We start from the raw sequence: 18,570 nt of genomic DNA, 5'->3' as shown, positions 1-18,570 counted from the left end.
AAAGTCAAATGAAGCACGCGAATGGTGGCCAAGTCGGCAAAATTAAGACCACAAGACAGAGCCTGTTACAACAGCGGGGGCGGACGACTACAACCCGTCCCTCCGTGGTAGCGGGGTTGTTCAGAGGATTGTCGGGGCCTCCATCCCAACGACAAATAGCCAAAGTCAATCCTAACTTGTTTAATATGCATCGCAACTAGAGAAGAGCAATCACACAGGTAGCAGCTCACTGGCGTGCTTGTAACGTGACTCGAACGGCAGAGAAACGTTTTCCGCCATGCGCGCACTGGCTCGCGTAAGGGCGAGCATCTACAATTCTCAACCGTCAACAGGCGTTGAGTGTGCACTGCACCGGAGTGTACAAATAAACAAAACTATTCCCACGGGTCTGCTGACGGTTTCCTCAGAATCCGGTGCACGCTGTGCTGTAGATAGGCTGGAATAGTGGAGTCCACCATTCGGCCGTCATTTCCAGAAGGCTTGCTCAAACATTCCCTTGCAAGAGTCAATTCGTACCGGTTCTCATATGCCCATAGGCGCCGCGCGGCAGCCAGGCTCCAACTCATCGAAACATGAAATTTCCTGATTAGATGGTTTCACCGCCACACTCGAAACTTCGCCGCAATGCACAAAACGTGCCGTTTCTCGCACCCGCAGGGCAACGTCGAAGCCCCTCGTGCTGATTCGTAACAGGCCCTTGTCAGCTAAGACGACACACTGGCAATTTCGAAGAGCAAGGTTTACCAGGTAGATAGCGTTTGTACGGTAAGACCTCGACGGGAAAGAGCAAAACAAAAATGTTAACTGTACAGTTGGTGAAAGCAAGGGGCAGTGACTTCAGATGTACGACGCGATAGCGTCACTTCGACGCTGATGGAGTGTTTTGGAGAAGATTCGCTGCATTTACGATTTCTGCATTCCAAGCAGTGAAGGTCAGCCAAGAGAGCAAGACTAGCCTACACGGTCTTACATAGCTGTGGCACAGCAAGGACAAAGGCAATCTACGCTTGTGGGCTGTGAGATGTCTCCATACCAACTTGCCCACTTGTCGGTGCTCCTAATATTCATTTCAAGTTCTAAAGCGCTCGTCCTGTGTAGTTCTTCACTTTCATCATCATCATCATCATTTATTTTTACCCTTAAGGGCCTCTCTCGGGGCATTACATAAGGGGGGGGAACAATCAAAGTACAAATGGTAATAAAAATGCAGTTGATGGTTACAGTTTTTGAATTACCAAAACATGCAGGTAGGAACAAATAACAAAAAGAACACAGAGCATGTAAAACGAATTGTTTAACAGTCAATTCGCAGTCCAAAATATACAGGCGGCAGGAAACAAATAACGAAAAAAGAACAGCGATTAAGAGTCAAGGGTGGCTAGTAATAAATCTCTAAATTTAAAAGCAACTTGTTCGCTGACAATAGCATCCGTCAATCCATTCCACTCTTCCATAGCCGTAGGAAGAAATGATTTGTTGAAAGCATTAGTAGAACCAAACAGACGTTGAATACTCATGGAATCAAATAAGCGACGAGATGTTCGGACAGACGGAACTAAAAGTGAGCCATGTAGGTGAGGAAACCTGTAGTATAGTTTGTGAAAAAAACAGAGACGTGAAATTGAGCGTCAAGCTGACAAAACAGGGAGACCGAGGGATGATTTTGACTGATGCTTACTCGTTTGTCGTAATTTGTGGAGAGGAATCAGGCCGCACGATTTTGGACGAATTGAAGAATGTTAATTAGGCATATCTGGTGAGGGCTCCAAATCGCAGATGCGTATTCCATTGTTCCGCGTTTTTCTGCGCTTTTATTTAGCATGTCTCCATACCAATTTGCCCAATATTCATTTCAAGTTCTAAAGCGCTCGTCCTGTGTGGTTATTCTCTTTGTTCCGCGTTTCTCTGCGCTTTTATTTAGAATGTCTCCATACCAACTTGCCCGCTCCTAATATTCATTTAAAGTTCTAAAGCACTCGTCCTGTGTAGTTCCTCCCTTTGTTCCGCATTTTCTGCGCTTTGATTTAGCATGTCTCCATACCAATTTGCCCACTTGTCGGGGCTCCTAAGATTCATTTCAAGTTCTAAAGCGCTCGTCCTGTGTAGTTCTTTTCTTTGTCCTGCGTTTTTCTGCGCTTCTATTTAGCATGTCCCCATACCAACGTGCCACTCCTAATATTCATTTCATGTTCTAAAGCGCTCGTCCTGTGTAATTCGTCTCTTTGCTCCGTGTTTTTCTGCGCTTTTATTTAGCATGTCTCCATACCAACTTGCCCACTCCTAATACTCATTTCAAGTTCTAAAGCACTCGTCCTGTGTAGTTGTTTTCTTTGTCCTGCGTTTTTCTCCCTCATAAAAATCTTTACCGAGATTTAATAAACTTGTTATAGATATTGCTCAAAAGAACCCTATAAACATTTTGTCAACATTCTATAGAATATTTCTATTGAGTTTCCATTACAAATTGGCAACCGCGTTTCAATAAAAGTCTATAGAGCCAAGTCAGTAGGCCTTATCGGTTCTGAATGTAGTTTCTTATGAGTTCCTTATGGGGTTTTTATAAAATATATTCAATAGATTTTCTATGCAATTCTTACTGAGTACAGCCGCAACAGCCTGTTGCGTGGAAATCAGGTTTGAATACGGTTGCTGACGGATTTTTATAAATTGATGGCAATTAATGTATAAAATTCCAATTGAGTATAGTCGTAACATCGTGTTGCGTGTAAATAAAGTTTGAATAGAATTTTTGATGAGTTTTTATTAAATTTGCCTGGATTCGCTTTTTTTAAATTATTATTGAGTATGGTCGTATCAACCTGTTGCGTTTGAGTCAGCTTTGTATACAGTTTCTGGCGGGTTTCTAATAAATTTATCTGAATTAAATTTCTATAAAATTCCTATTTTACCCAGTCATCAGAACCTGTTGCATATGAGCTAGGTCTGAACAAAATGTCTGATGAGTTTTTATTAAATTTTTCTCTGTTACCTTTCTATAAATTTCTTGTTGAGTATAGTCGTAATATCCTGTTGCCTGTGAGTTAGGTTTTCTGGCAAGTTTTAACAGAGGAGCTTTGCAGGGGCGCGAACTCTCTGGCGGTGATGTCCGCCATCCCAGGCGCCACCGCTCCCAAGTGCTCCCAAGACGAAGTGATGGGACGTCCACGCGCGATCTCGCTTGATGAGGCCGGGCAGGCGGCGCTATAGCACCCTACATATATGCACCGATAAGCTACCAGACCTCCGTGGGTGGGCTATAGAAACGCAATACAGAGTCTATTGAAACTCAACTTGCAGCGTGTTCGTTATAAAAAGTTTATTGCATGTTTAATGACCACAGTCCACACATTCGGAGTTCGAACGACTTTATAGAAAGGCAGTACAAAGTTTGTTAAAACTCAATATAGTGAAGGCAATAAAATTCATGTTGGATTTTTGCAATAAAAAGTTCATTGATTTTATATTGGCCGCAGTTTTTGTGATGGGAGATTTGGTTCACTCTATAAAAACGCAATATGAAGTGTATTAAAACTCAATATCTTGAAGGCAATAAAATGTTGGTTGAGGTTCTGCAATACAAAGTTTGTTGACTTTTTAACGAGCACAGTCTATAAACGATGAGTTTTAATTGACTTTTTATTGACTCTATAGAAACACAATAGGGGGTCTATTAAAACTCAACGTCCATTTTCATGAGGGCTGCGCTTTTATTTAGCATGTCTCCATACCAACTTGCCAACTCCTAATATTCATTTCATGTTCTAAAGCGCTCGTCCTACGCTTTGTCCTGCGTTTTTCTGCACTTTTATTTAGCATGTCTCCACACCAACTTGCCCACTCCTAATATTCATTTCAAGTTCTAAAGCGCTCGTCATGTGTAGTTCTTCTTTTTGTTCCGCGTTTTTCTGCGCTTTTATTTAGCATGTCTCCATACCAATTTGCCCACTTGTCGGTGCTCCTAAGATTCATTTCAAGTTCTAAAGCGCTCGTCCTGTGTAGTTCTGCTCTTTGTTCCGCGTTTTTTCTGCGCTTTTTTTGGCATGTCTCCATACCAACTTGCTCACTTGTCGGTGCTCATCAGATTCATTTCAAGTTCTAAAGCGCTCGTCCTGTGTAGTTCTCTTTGTTTCACGTTTTTCTGCGCTTTTATTTAGCATGTCTCCATACCAACTTGCCCACTTGTCGGTGCTCCTCAGAATCATTTCAAGTTCTAAAGCACTCGTCCTGTTTTTATTTATCATGTCTCCATACAAACGTGGGCACTTGTCGGTGCTCCTAAGATTCATTTCAAGTTCTAAAGCCCTCGTCCTGTGTAGTTCTTCTCTTTGTTTCGCGTTTTTCTGCTTTTCTGCGCTTTTATTTAGCATGTCTCCATACCATCCTTATGAAAATTTCTATGTCCAGTCAAAAGACAGTCTACGTCCCGAAGGAAACAGACTGTGTGCGTCCTGTGTGTTTCCTCTGTGTTGGAATTTCACCACCGAATTTCTCAGTCCTCCAAGTGTCCTGCGTGTTTCCGTCCTCCATGCGTCCAGTCTATCTCCCAAAGGCAACAGACACCATATGGCCTTTGTGTGTCCCCTGTATGTCCCGAAGGCAACAGACCGCATTCGTCGCTTGTGTGTCCCCTGTATTGGAATTTCACCACCGACTTTCTGCGTCCTCCAAGAATCCTGTATGTTTCCGTTCTCTACGTGTCCCACAAGCTTCCACCTTTTGAGTGCCCTTTGCATGCTGTCAAATAACAGCGCCCAACAGCCAGCTGCATGGGGAAATTTTCAGCCAGCTCCACAGTCACTGTTTCATGCTGCAGTTGTTTCTGTAAGAGCAAGCTGACGAAAATCACATGAATCACATGTGACTCTTGCAAACCTGCCTATTTTATTCAGGTTGGATCCCGACTTGCTACTGCCGCCTGCCACACCAGGTGTCTCCTCATCTTTACCCCTCACAGGACGGGATAGCCACTGCCACACTTGAACCTAAAATGACAAACGCATTGATTGCATATGAAGGGGTTTAAACAAACACGTCTCGATCATTTCCTGGTTATGCTTATAAATATAAAGGAGTGTTCCCATTGAAAACTGAACCGATTATCCTGAAAGAAGGTACAACTTCTACGTTGCAAAATTAGCCACAAAATTTAGACCAAATAAATGAACAGTAATGCAGATTGCTTGAAGTGCTCTCGCCGTCCAATCCCTCTTCGCCGACCGGTCAATCCCCGAATGAGCATGTAGCACGGATCAACGGCTGTCATCACCGGTGCGTGATCGCGCGGCTCAGTTCTAAAGCGCTCCTCCAGCATAGTTCTTGTCTTTGTTTCGCGTTTTTCTGCGCTTTATTTAGCATGTCTCCATACCAACTTTCCCACTTGTCGGTGCTCCTAAGATTCAGTTGGAGTTCGAAAGCGCTCGTCCTGTGTAGTTCTTCCCTTTGTCGCGCGTTTTTCTGCGCTTTGATTTAGCATGTCTCCATACCCACTTGCCCACTTCTCGGTGCTCCTAAGATTCATTTTAAGTTCTAAAGCGCTCGTCCTGTGCAGTTCTTGTCTTTGTTCTGCGTTTTTCTGCGCTTTGTTTGAGCATGTCTTCATAATAACTTGCCCACATGTCGGTGCTCCTAAGATTCATTTCAAGTTTTAAAGCGCTCGTCCTGTGTAGTTCTTCTCTTTGTCCTCCGTTTTTCTGGGCTTTCATTTGGCATGTCTCCATACCAACTTGCCCACTTGTCGGTGCTCCTAAGATTCATTTGAAGTTCTTAAGCGCTCGTCCTGGGTAGTTCTTCTCTTTGTTCTGCGTTTTTCTGTGCTTTTATTTAGCATGACTTCATACGAACTTGCCCTCTTGTCGGTGCTCCTAAGATTCATTTCAAGTTCTATAGCACTCGTCCTGTGTAGTTCTTCTCTTTGTTTCGCGTTCTTCTGCGCTCTCATTTAGCATGTCTCCATACCAACTTGCCCAGTTGTCGGTGCTTCTAATAATCATATCAAGTTCTAAAGCGCTCGTTCTGTGTAGTTGTCTTTGTCCAGCGTTTTTTTGCGCTTTGATTTACATGTCTCCATAACAACTTGCCCACTTGTCGGTGCTCCTAAGATTCATTTTGAGTTCTAAAGCGCTCGTGCTGTGTAGTTCTTCTCTTTGTCCCGCGTTTTTCTGCGCTTTGATTTAGCATGTCTCCATACCAACTTGCCCACTTGTCGGTGCTCCTAAGATTCATTTCAAGTTCTAGAGCGCTCGTCCTGTGCAGTTCTTCTTTTTGTCCTGCGTTTTTCTGCGCTTTGTTTGAGCATGTCTCCTAACCAACTTGCCCACTTGTCGGTGCTCCTAATATTTATTTACAGTTCTAAAGCGCTCGTCCTGCATAGTTCTTCTCTTTGTTTCTCGTTTTTCTGCGCTTTTATTTAGCATGTCTCCATACCAACTTGCCCACTTGTTGGTGCTCCTAAGATTCATTTAAAGTTCTAAAACGCTCGTCCTGTGTAGTTTTTCTCTTTGTTTCGCGTTTTTGTGCGCTTTTATTTAGCATGTCTACATACCAACGTGCCCACTTGTCGGTGTTTCTAAGATTCATTTCGAGTTCTAAAGCGCTCGTCCTGTGTAGTTCTTCTCTTTGTCCCGCGTTTTTCTGCGCTTACATTTAGCATGTCTCCATACGCACTTGCCCATTTGTCAGTGCTCCTAAGATTCATTTCGAGTTCTAAAGCGCTCGTCCTCTGTAGTTCTTCTCTTTGTTTCGCATTTTGCAGCGCTTTTATTTAGCATGTGTCCATACCAACTTGCCCAATGGTCGGTCCTCCTAAGATTTTTTTCATATTCGAAAGCGCTCGTCCTATGTAGTTCTCTTTGTCCCGCGTTTTTCTGCGCTTTGATTTAGCATGTCTTTATACCAACTTGCCCACATGTCTGTGCTCCTAAGATTCATTTCAAGTTCTAAAGCGCTCGTCCTGTGTAGTTCTTCTCTTTGTTATACGTTTTCCTGCGCTTTTATTTAGCATGTCTCCATACCACTAGCCCACTTGTCGGTGCTGATAACATTCATTTCAAGTTCTAAAGCGCTCGTCCTGGGTAGTTCTTCTCTATGTTCTGCGTTTTTCTGCGCTTTTATTTAGCATGACTTCATACGAACTTGCCCTCTTGTCGGTGCTCCTAAGATACATTTCAAGTTCCATAGCACTCGTCCTGTGTAGTTCTTCTCTTTGATTCGCGTTTTGCTGCGCTTTTATTTAGCATGTCTCCATACAAACTTCCCGCTTTTCGGTGCTCCTAAGATTCATTTCAAGTTCTAAAGCAGTCGTCCTGTGTAGTTCTCTTTGATTCGCGTTTTCCTGCGGTTTTATTTAGTCGGTGCTCCTAAGATTCATTTCAAATTCTTAAGCGCTCCTCCTGTGTAGTTCTTCTGTTTGTTTCGCGTTTTTCTGCGCTTTTATTTAGCATCTCTCCATACCAACTTGCCCACCTGTCGGCGCTCCTAAGATTCATTTTGAGTTGTAAAGCGCTCGTCCTGTGTAGTTCTTTTCTTTGTCCCGCGTTTTTCTGCGCTTTGATTTAGCATGTCTCCTAACCAACTTGCCCACTTGTCGGTGCTCCTAATATTCATTTCAAGTTCTAAAGCGCTCGTCCTGTGTAGTGCTTATCTTTGTTCCGCGTTTTTTGAGCTTTTATTTAGCATGTCTCCGTACCAACTTTCTCACTTGTTGGTGCTCCTAATATTCATTTCAAGTTATAAAGCGCTGTTCCTGTGTAGTTCTTTTTTTCGCGTTTTTCTGCGCTTTTATTTAGCATGTCTCCTTAGAAACTTGCCCACTTGTCGGTGCTCCTGAGATTCAGTTCAGGTTCTAAAGCGCTCATCCTGTGTAGTTCTGCTCTTTATCCCGCGTTTTTCTGCGCTTGATTTAGCATGTCTTCATACCAACTTGCCCACTTGTTGGTGCTCCTAAGATTCAGTTAAAGTTCTAAAGCTCTCGTCCTGTGTAGTTTTTCTCTTTGTTTCGCGTTTTTGTGCGCTTTTATTTAGCATGTCTCCAACCCAACTTGCCCACTTGTCGGTGCTTCTAAGATTTATTTCGAGTTCTAAAGCGCTCGTCCTGTGTAGTTCTGCTCTTTATCCCGCGTTTTTCTGCGCTTGATTTACAATGTCTACTTACCAACTTGCCCGATTGTTGGTGCTCCTCAGCTTCAGTTAAAGTTCTAAAGCTCTCGTCCTGTGTAGTTTTTCTCTTTGTTTCGCGTTTTTGTGCGCATTTATTTAGCATGTCTCCATACCAACTTGCCCAGTTGTCGGTGATCCTAATAATCATTTCAAGTTCTAAAGCGCTCGTTCTGTGTAGTTGTCTTTGTCCAGCGTTTTGTTTTGCTCTTTGATTTACATGTCTCCATACCAACTTGCCCACTTGTCGGTGCTCCTAAGATTTATTTCAAGTTCTTAAGCGCTCGTCCTGCGTAGTTCTTCTCCTTGTTTCACGTTTTCCTGCGTTTTAATTAACCATGTCTCCATACGAACTTGCCCAGTTGTCGGTGCTCCTAATATTCATTTCAAGTTCTAAAGCGCTCGTCCTGTGTAGTTCTTCTGTTTTTTTCGCGTTTTGCAGCGCTTTTATTTAGCATGTATCCATACCAACTCGCCCACTTGTCAGTGCTCCTAATATTCATTTCAAGTTCTAAAGCGCTCGTCCGGTGTAGTTCTTCTCTCTGTTCTGCGTTTTTCTGCGCTTTGACTTAGCATGTCTCCATACCAACTTGCCAACTTGTCGGTGCTCCTAAGATTAATTTCAAGTTTTAAAGCGCTCGTCCTGTGTAGTTCTTTTCTTTGTTCCGCGTTTTTCTGCGTTTTTATTTAGCATGTCTCCATAGCAACTTGTCCACTTTTCGGTGCTCCTAAGATTTATTATATGTTCTAAACCGCTCATCCTGTGTAGTTCTTCTCTTTGTTCCGCGTTTTTCTGCGCTTTGATTTAGCATGTGTCTATACCAACTTGCCCAATGGTCGGTCCTCCTCAGATTTTTTTCAAATTCGAAAGCGCTCGTCCTATGTAGTTCTCTTTGTCCCGCGTTTTTGCGCTTTGGTTTAGCATGTCTGCATACCAACTTGCCCACTTGTCGGTGCTCCTAAGATTCATTTCAAGTTCTAAAGCGCTCGTCCTGTGTAGTTCTTCTCTTTGTCCTCCGTTTTTCTGCGCTTTCATTTAGCATGTCTCCATACCAACTTGCCCACTTGTCGGTGCTCCTAAGATTCATTTCAAGTTCTATAGCACTCGTACTGTGTAGTTCTTCTCTTTGTTCCGCGTTCTTCTGCGCTTTTATTTAGCATGTCTCCATACCAACTTGCCCACTTGTTGGTGCTCCTAAGATTCATTTCAAGTTCTAAAGCGCTCGTCCTGTGTAGTTCTTCTCTTTGTCCTCCGTTTTTCTGCGCTTTCATTTAGCATGTCTCCATACCAACTTGCCCAGTTGTCGGTGCTCCTAATATTCATTTCAAGTTCTAAAGCGCTCGTCCTGTGTAGTTCTTCTCTTTTTTTCGCGTTTTGCAGCGCTTTTATTTACCATGTATCCATACCAACTCGCCCACTTGTCAGTGCTCCTAAGATTCATTTCAAGTTCTAAAGCGCTCGTGCTGTGTAGTTTTTCTCTTTGTTTCGCGTTTTTCTGCGCTTTGACTTAGCATGTCTCCATACCAACTTGCCAACTTGTCGGTGCTCCTAAGATTTATTTCAAGTTTTAAAGCGCTCGTCCTGTGTAGTTCTTTTCTTTGTTCCGCGTTTTTCTGCGTTTTTATTTAGCATGTCTCCATAGCAACTTGTCCACTTGTCGGGGCTCCTCAGATTTATTATATGTTCTAAACCGCTCGTCCTGTGTAGTTCTTCTCTTTGTTCCGCGTTTTTCTGCGCTTTGATTTAGCATGTGTCCATACCAACTTGCCCAATGGTCGGTCCTCCTCAGATTTTTTTCAAATTCGATAGCACTCGTCCTAAGTAGTTCTCTTTGTCCCGCGTTTTTCTGCGCTTTGATTTAGCATGTCTGCATACCAACTTGCCCACTTGACGGTGCTCCTAAGATTCATTTCAAGTTCTAAAGCGCTCGTTTGTGTAGTTGTTCTCTTTGTTCTACGTTTTTCTGCGCTTTGTTTGAGCATGTCTCCGTACCAACTTGCCCACTTGTCGGTGCTCCTAATATTTATTTACAGTTCTAAAGCGCTCGTCCTGCGTAGTTTTTCTCTTTGTTTCTCGTTTTTCTGCGCTTTTATTAACATGTCTTCATACCAACTTGCCCACTTGTTGGTGCTCCTAAGATTCATTTAAAGTTCTAAAGCGCTCGTCCTGTGTAGTTTTTCTCTTTGTTTCGCGTTTTTGTGCGCTTTTATTTAGCATGTCTCCATACCAAGTTGCCCACTGGTCGGTGCTTTAAAGATTCATTTCGAGTTCTAAAGCGCTCGTCCTGTGTAGTTCTTCTCTTTGTCCCGCGTTTTTCTGCGCTTTTAAATGCAGAGCATTTCAGTAACTCACGATGTCACCCGCGTTGGCGTCCGTAGTCCGCACGCTCACCGCACATGCGCGTCGAGTCGACGCGATAGCGAACACTCTCTCGCGAGGGGCATTGGATTGGATTCGAACACTCTCTCGCGAGGGGCATTGGATTGGATTGGCTTGGCTTGGCTTGGCTTGGCTTGGATTGGGTTGGATTTGGATTGGATTGGATTAAAGTGGATTGTGTTGGATTGTGTTGCGTCATAGCCGCGGCACGTTGCGTCATAGCCGCGGCAGACGCGCTGGGGCCGGCGCATGTGCAGTACTCTCTCTTCTTGGTTTCCTCTCCTTCGGGCGCGCAGCGCATATAACCGGTGTGCCGTTCTCCGGCGAAGCAACATCTGCGCTTGGCTCAAACACCTAGAGTCCACGCCGCTTTACAAGTACGCCAACGTCGTCGACTGGGACTGGCTTACGCAGTCCCCTCAACGTATATAAGCGGCGGAGCGCGCGTTCGGAATTCAGTCAAGGGCGTCTTTGCTTGGCTTTCGCTTGACGTGACGCTTTGCTTGACTCGAGTAGATGCGACGCATTTACTCGAGTTCCCCCCGTGGGAAGATGCGGGCGGCTTTTTTTTTTAGCATGTCTCCTTAGCAACTTGCCCACTTGTCGGTGCTCCTGAGATTCATTTCAAGTTCTAAAGCGCTCGTCCTGTGTAGTTCATCTCTTTGTTTCGCATTTTGCAGCGCTTTTATTTAGCATGTATCCATACCAACTTGCCCACTTGTCAGTGCTCCTAATATTCATTTCAAGTTCTAAAGCGCTCGTCCTGTGTAGTGCTTATCTTTGTTCCGCGTTTTGTGCGCTTTTATTTAGCATGTCTCCGTACCAACTTGCTCACTTGTTGGTGCTCCTAATATTCATTTGAAGTTATAAAGCGCTGTTCCTGTGTAGTTCTTCTTTTTTTCGCGTTTTTTTGCGCTTTTATTTAGCATGTCTCCTTAGAAACTTGCCCACTTGTCGGTGCTCCTGAGATTCAGTTCAGGTTCTAAAGCGCTCATCCTGTGTAGTTGTTCTCTTTGTCCCGCGTTTTTCTGCGGTTTGACATAGCATGTCTCCATACCAACTTGCCCACTTGTCGGTGCTCCTAAGATTAATTTCAAGTTCTAAAGCGCTCGTCCTGTGTAGTTCTGCTCTTTATGCCGCGTTTTTCTGCGCTTGATTTACAATGTCTACTTACCAACTTGCCCAATTGTTGGTGCTCCTAAGATTCAGTTAAAGTTCTAAAGCTCTCGTCCTGTGTAGTTTTTCTCTTTGTTTCGCGTTTTTGTGCGCTTTTATTTAGCATGTCTCCATACCAACTTGCCCAGTTGTCGGTGATCCTAATAATCATTTCAAGTTCTAAAGCGCTCGTTCTGTGTAGTTGTCTTTGTCCAGCGTTTTGTTTTGCTCTTTGATTTACATGTCTCCATACCAACTTGCCCACTTGTTGGTGCTCCTAAGATTCAGTTAAAGTTCTAAAGCTCTCGTCCTGTGTAGTTTTTCTCTTTGTTTCGCGTTTTTGTGCGCTTTTATTTAGCATGTCTCCAACCCAACTTGCCCACTTGTCGGTGCTTCTAAGATTCATTTCGAGTTCTAAAGCGCTCGTCCTGTGTAGTTCTGCTCTTTATTCCGCGTTTTTCTGCGCTTGATTTACAATGTCTACTTACCAACTTGCCCAATTGTTGGTGCTCCTAAGATTCAGTTAAAGTTCTAAAGCTCTCGTCCTGTGTAGTTTTTCTCTTTGTTTCGCGTTTTTGTGCGCTTTTATTTAGCATGTCTCCATACCAACTTGCCCAGTTGTCGGTGATCCTAATAATCATTTAGTGTTCTAAAGCGCTTGTTCTGTGTAGTTGTCTTTGTCCAGCGTTTTGTTTTGCTCTTTGATTTACATGTCTCCATACCAACTTGCCCACTTGTCGGTGCTCCTAAGATTTATTTCAAGTTCTTAAGCGCTCGTCCTGCGTAGTTCTTCTCCTTGTTTCACGTTTTCCTGCGTTTTAATTAACCATGTCTCTATACGAACTTGCCCAGTTGTCGGTGCTCCTAATATTCATTCCAAGTTCTAAAGCGCTCGTCCTGTGTAGTTCTTCTTTTTTTTCGCGTTTTGCAGCGCTTTTATTTAGCATGTATCCATACCAACTCGCCCACTTGTCAGTGCTCCTAATATTCATTTCAAGTTCTAAAGCGCTCGTCCTGTGTAGTTCTTCTCTTTGTTCTGCGTTTTTCTGCGCTTTGACTTAGCATGTCTCCATACCAACTTGCCAACCTGTCGGTGCTCCTAAGATTTTTTTCAAGTTTTAAAGCGCTCGTCCTGTGTAGTTCTTTTCTTTGTTCCGCGTTTTTCTGCGTTTTTATTTAGCATGTCTCCATAGCAACTTGTCCACTTTTCGGTGCTCCTAAGATTTATTATATGTTCTAAACCGCTCATCCTGTGTAGTTCTTCTCTTTGTTCCGCGTTTTTCTGCGCTTTGATTTAGCATGTGTCTATACCAACTTGCCCAATGGTCGGTCCTCCTCAGATTTTTTTCAAATTCGAAAGCGCTCGTCCTATGTAGTTCTCTTTGTCCCGCGTTTTTCTGCGCTTTGGTTTAGCATGTCTGCATACCAACTTGCCCACTTGTCGGTGCTCCTAAGATTCATTTCAAGTTCTAAAGCGCTCGTCCTGTGTAGTTCTTCTCTTTGTTCCGCGTTCTTCTGCGCTTTTATTTAGCATGTCTCCATACCAACTTGCCCACTTGTTGGTGCTCCTAAGATTCATTTAAAGTTCTAAAGCGCTCGTGCTGTGTAGTTTTTCTCTTTGTTTCGCGTTTTTCTGCACTTTGACTTAGCATGTCTCCATACCAACTTGCCAAGTTGTCGGTGCTCCTAAGATTTATTTCAAGTTTTAAAGCGCTCGTCCTGTGTAGTTCTTTTCTTTGTTCCGCGTTTTTCTGCGCTTTGATTTAGCGTGCCTCAATACCAACTAGCCCTCTTTTCGGTGCTCCTAAGATACATTTCAAGTTCTAAAGCACTCGTTCTGTGTAGTTCTTCTCTTTGTCCCGCGTTTTTCTGCGCTTTGGTTTAGCATGTCTCCATACCAACTTGCCCACTTGTTGGTGCTCCTAAGATTCATTTCAAGTTCTAAAGCAGTCGTCCTGTGTAGTTCTTCTCTTTGATTGGCGTTCTGCTGCGCTGTTATTTAGAATGTCTTCATACCAACTTGCCCACTTTTCGGTGCTCCTAAGATTCATTTCAAGTTCTAAAGCAGTCGTCCTGTGTAGTTCTTCTCATTGATTCGCGTTTTTCTGCGCTTTTATTTAGTCGGTGCTCCGAAGATTCATTTCAAATTCTTAAGCGCTCCTCCTGTGTAGTTCTTCTCTTTGTTTCGCGTTTTTGTTGCGCTTTTATTTAGCATGTCTAAATACCAACTTGCCCACTTGTCGGTGCTTCTAAGATTCATTTCAAGTTCTAGAGCGCTCGTCCTGTGCAGTTCTTCCCTTTGTCCTGCGTTTTTCTGCGCTTTGTGTGAGCATGTCTCCATACCAACTTGCCCACTTGTCGGTACTCCTAAGATTAATTTCAAGTTCTTAAGCGCTCGTCCTGCGTAGTTCTTCTCCTTGTTTCGCGTTTTTCTGCGCTTTGATTTAGCATGTCTCCATACAACTTCCCACTTGTCGGTGCTCCTAAGATTCATTTCAAGTTCTAAAGCAGTCGTCCTGTGTAGTTCTTCTCTTTGATTCGCGTTCTACTGCGCTTTTATTTAGAATGTCTCCATACCAACTAGCCCACTTTTCGGTGCTCCTAAGATTCATTTCAAGTTCTAAAGCAGTCGTCCTGTGTAGTTCTTCTCATTGATTCGCGTTTTTCTGCGCTTTTATTTAGTCGGTGCTCCTAAGATTCATTTCGAGTTCTAAAGCGCTTGTCCTGTGTAGTTCTTCTCTTTGTCCCGCGTTTTTCTGCGCTTTGATTTATCATGTCTCCCTACCAACTTGCCCACTTTTCGGTGCTCCTAAGATTTATTTCAAGTTCTAAAGCAGTCGTCCTGTGTAGTTCTTCTCATTGATTCGCGTTTTTCTGCGCTTTTATTTAGTCGGTGCTCCTAAGATTCATTTCGAGTTCTAAAGCGCTCGTCCTGTGTAGTTCTTCTCTTTGTCCTGCATTTTTCTGCGCTTTGTGTGAGCATGTCTCCATACCAACTTGCCCACTTGTCGGTGCTCCTAAGATTCATTTCAAGTTCTAGCGCGCTCGTCCTGTGTAGTTCTTCTCTTTGTCCCGCGTTTTTCTGCGCTTTGATTCATCATGTCTCCATACCAACTAGCCCACTTTTCGGTGCTCCTAAGATTCATTTCAAGTTCTAAAGCAGTCGTCCTGTGTAGTTCTTCTCATTGATTCGCGTTTTTCTGCGCTTTTATTTAGTCGGTGCTCCTAAGATTCATTTCGAGTTCTAAAGCGCTCGTCCTGTGTAGTTCTTCTCTTTGTCCCGCGTTTTTCTGCGCTTTGATTTATCATGTCTCCATACCAACTTGCCCACTTTTCGGTGCTCCTAAGATTTATTTCAAGTTCTAAAGCAGTCGTCCTGTGTAGTTCTTCTCATTGATTCGCGTTTTTCTGCGCTTTTATTTAGTCGGTGCTCCTAAGATTCATTTCGAGCTCTAAAGCGCTCGTCCTGTGTAGTTCTTCTCTTTGTCCTGCATTTTTCTGCGCTTTGTGTGAGCATGTCTCCATAACAACTTGCCCACTTGTCGTTGCTTCTAAGATTCATTTCAAGTCTTTAAGCGCTCGTCCTGTGTAGTTCTCTTTGTTTAGCATTTTTCTGCGCTTTTATTTAGCATTTCTCCATACCAGCTTGCCCACTTGTCCGTGCTCCTCAGATACATTTCAAGCTCTAAAGCCCTCGTTCTGTGTAGTTGTCTTTGTCCAGCGTTTTTTGCGCTTTGATTTAGCATGTCTCCATACCAACTTGCCCACTTGTCGGTGCTCCTAAGATTAATTTCAAGTTTTTAAGCGCTCGTCCTGTGTAGTTCTTCTCCTTGTTTCGCGTTTTTCTGCGTTTTTATTTACCATATCTCCATACCAACCTGCCCAGTTGTCGGTGCTCCTAATATTCATTTCAAGTTTTAAAGCGCTCGTCCTGTGTAGTTGTCTTTGTCCCGCCTTTTTTTGCGCTTCGATTTAGCATGTCTCCATACCAACTTGCCCACTTGTCGGTGCTCCTAAGATTCATTTCAAGTTCTAAAGCAGTTGTCCTGTGTAGTTTCAACTTTGATTCGCGTTTTGCTGCGCTTTTATTTAGCATGTCTCCTTAACAACTTTCCCACTTTTCGGTGCTCCTAAGATTCATTTGAAATTCTTAAGCACTCGTCCTGTGTAGTTCTTCTCTTTGTTCCGGGTTCTTCTGCGCTTTTATTTAGCCCGTCTCCATACCAACTTGCCCAGTTGTCAGTGCTCCTAATATTCATTTCAAGTTCTAAAGCGCTCGTCCTGTGTAGTTGTCTTTCTCCCGCGTTTTTTTGCGCGTTGATTTAGCATGTCTCCATACCAACTTGCCACTTGTCGGTGCTCCTTAGATATATTTCAATTTCTAAAGCGCTCGTCCTGCGTAGTTCTCTTTGTTTCGCGTTTTTCTGCGCTTTTATTTAGCATGTCTCCATACCAACTTGCCCACTTGTCGGTGCTCCTAAGATTCATTTCAAGTTCTAAAGCAGTCGTCCTGTGTAGTTCTTCTCTTGATTCGCGTTTTGCTCCGCTTTTATTTAGCATGTCTCCATACCAACTTGCCCACTTTTCGGTGCTCCTAAGAATCATTTCAAGTTCTAAAGCAGTCGTCCTTTGTAGTTCTTCTATTTGATTCGCGTTTTTCTGCGCTTTTATTTAGTCGGTGCTCCTAAGATTCATTTCCAATTCTTAAGCGCTCCTCCTGTGTAGTTCTTCTCTTTGTTTCGCGTTTTCGTGCGCTTTTATTTAGCATGTCTCCATACGAACTTGCCCACTTTTCGGTGCTCCTAAGATTCATTTCGAGTTCTAAAGCGCTCGTCCTGTGTAGTTCTTCTCTTTGTACCGCGTTTTTCTGCGTTTTGATTTAACATGTCTCCATACCAACTTGCCCACTTGTCGGTGCTCCTAAGATTCATTTCAAGTTCTAGAGCGCTCGTCCTGTGCAGTTCTTCTCTTTGTCCTGCGTTTTTCTGGGCTTTGTTTGAGCATGTCTCCATACCAACTTGCCCACTTGTCGGTGCTCCTAATATTCATTTCAAGTTCTAAAGCGGTTGTCCTGTGTAGTTCTTATCTTTGTTTCGCGTTTTTCTGCGTTTTTATTTAGCATGTCTTTATACCAACTTGCCCAGTTTTCGGTGCTCCTAATATTCATTTCAAGGTCTAAAGCGTTCGTCCTGTGTAGTTGTCTTTGTCCCGCTTTTTTTTGCGCTTTGATTTAGCATGTCTCCATACCAACTTCCAACTTGTCGGTGCTCCTAAGATTTATTTCAAGTTCTAAAGCGCTCGTCCTGTGTAGTTCTTCTCTTTGTCCCGCATTTTTCTGCGCTTTGATTTAGCATGTCTCCATACCAACTTGCCCACTTGTCGGTGCTCCTAAGATTCATTTCATGTTCTAAAGCACTCGGCCTGTCTAGTTCTTCTCTTTGGTTCGCGTTTTTGTGCGATTTTATTTAGCATGTCTCCATACCAACTTGCACACTGGTCGGTGCTCCTAAGATTCATTTCAAGTTCTAAAGCGCTCGTCCTGTGTAATTCTCCTCTTTGTCCTGCGTTTTTCTGCGCTTTGATTTTGCGCGCCTCAATACCAACTAGCCCTCTTTTCGGTGCTCCTAAGATTCATTTCAAGTTCTGAAGCACTCGTTCTGTGTAGTTCTTCTCTTTGTCCCGCGTTTTTCTGCGCTTTGATTTAGCATGTCTCCATACCAACCTGCCCAGTTGTCGGTGCTCCTAATATTCTTTTCAAGTTCTAAAGCGCTCGTCCTGTGTAGTGTTCTTTGTCCCGCCTTTTTTTGCGCTTTGATTTAGCATGTCTCCATACCAACTTGCCCCCTTGTCGGTGCTCCTAAGATTCATTTCAAGTTCTAAAGCAGTCGTCCTGTGTAGTTTCAACTTTGATTCGCGTTTTGCTGCGCTTTTATTTAGCATGTCTCCATAACAACTTGCCCTCTTTTCGGTGCTCCTAAGATTCATTTGAAATTCTTAAGCACTCGTCCTGTGTAGTTCTTCTCTTTGTTCCGCGTTCTTCTGCGCTTTTATTTAGCCCGTCTCCATACCAACTTGCCCAGTTGTCGGTGCTCCTAATATTCATTTCAAGTTCTAAAGCAGTCGTCCTGTGTAGTTCTTCTCTTTGATTCGCGTTTTGCTGCGCTTTTATTTAGCATGTGTCCATACCAACTTGCCCACTTTTCGGTGCTCCTAAGAATCATTTCACGTTCTAAAGCAGTCGTCCTGTGTAGTTCTTCTCTTTGATTCGCGTTTTTCTGCGCTTTTATTTAGTCGGTACTCCTAAGATTCATTTCAAATTCTTAAGCGCTCCTCCTGTGTAGTTCTTCTCTTTGTTTCGCGTTTTCGTGCGCTTTTATTTAGCATGTCTCCATACCAACTTGCCCACTTGTCGGTGCTCCTAAGATTCATTTCGAGTTCTAAAGCGCTCGTCCTGTGTAGTTCTTCTCTTTGTACCGCGTTTTTCTGCACTTTGATTTAGCATGTCTCCATGCCAACTTGCCCATTTGTCGGTGATCCTAACATTCATTTCAAGTTCTAGAGCGCTCGTCCTGTGCAGTTCTTCTCTTTGTCCTGCGTTTTTCTGCGCTTTGTTTGAGCATGTCTCCATACCAACTTGCCCACTTGTCGGTGCTCCTAAGATTCATTTCAAGTTCTAAAGCGCTTGTCCTGTGTAGTTCTTATCTTTGTTTCGCGTTTTTCTGCGTTTTTATTTAGCATGTCTTCATACCAACTTGCCGAGTTGTCGGTGCTCCTAATATTCATTTCAAGGTCTAAAGCGCTCGTCCTGTGTAGTTGTCTTTGTCCCGCGTTTTTTTGCGCTTTGATTTAGCATGTCTCCATACCAACTTGCCCACTTGTCGGTG

General features: G+C 43.5%; 1 protein-coding gene across 3 annotated transcripts in view; it reads left to right on the top strand.

Annotated features, from left to right (window-relative positions):
* Positions 1 to 18,570, top strand: part of LOC144177877 (lysyl oxidase homolog 2-like) — a 374,790-nt gene that overhangs the window by 224,774 nt on the left and 131,446 nt on the right. The gene's annotated exons all lie outside the window — the stretch shown is intronic.

This window comes from Haemaphysalis longicornis, unplaced genomic scaffold, assembly GCF_048455015.1.
Source record: "Haemaphysalis longicornis isolate Haplotype H1 unplaced genomic scaffold, Haemaphysalis longicornis Haplotype H1 scaffold_1, whole genome shotgun sequence".
In the NCBI taxonomy this organism is placed as follows: domain Eukaryota; kingdom Metazoa; phylum Arthropoda; class Arachnida; order Ixodida; family Ixodidae; genus Haemaphysalis; species Haemaphysalis longicornis.
Note: the sequence above shows the minus strand (reverse complement) of the source record. Positions and strands in the feature narration are given on the sequence as shown.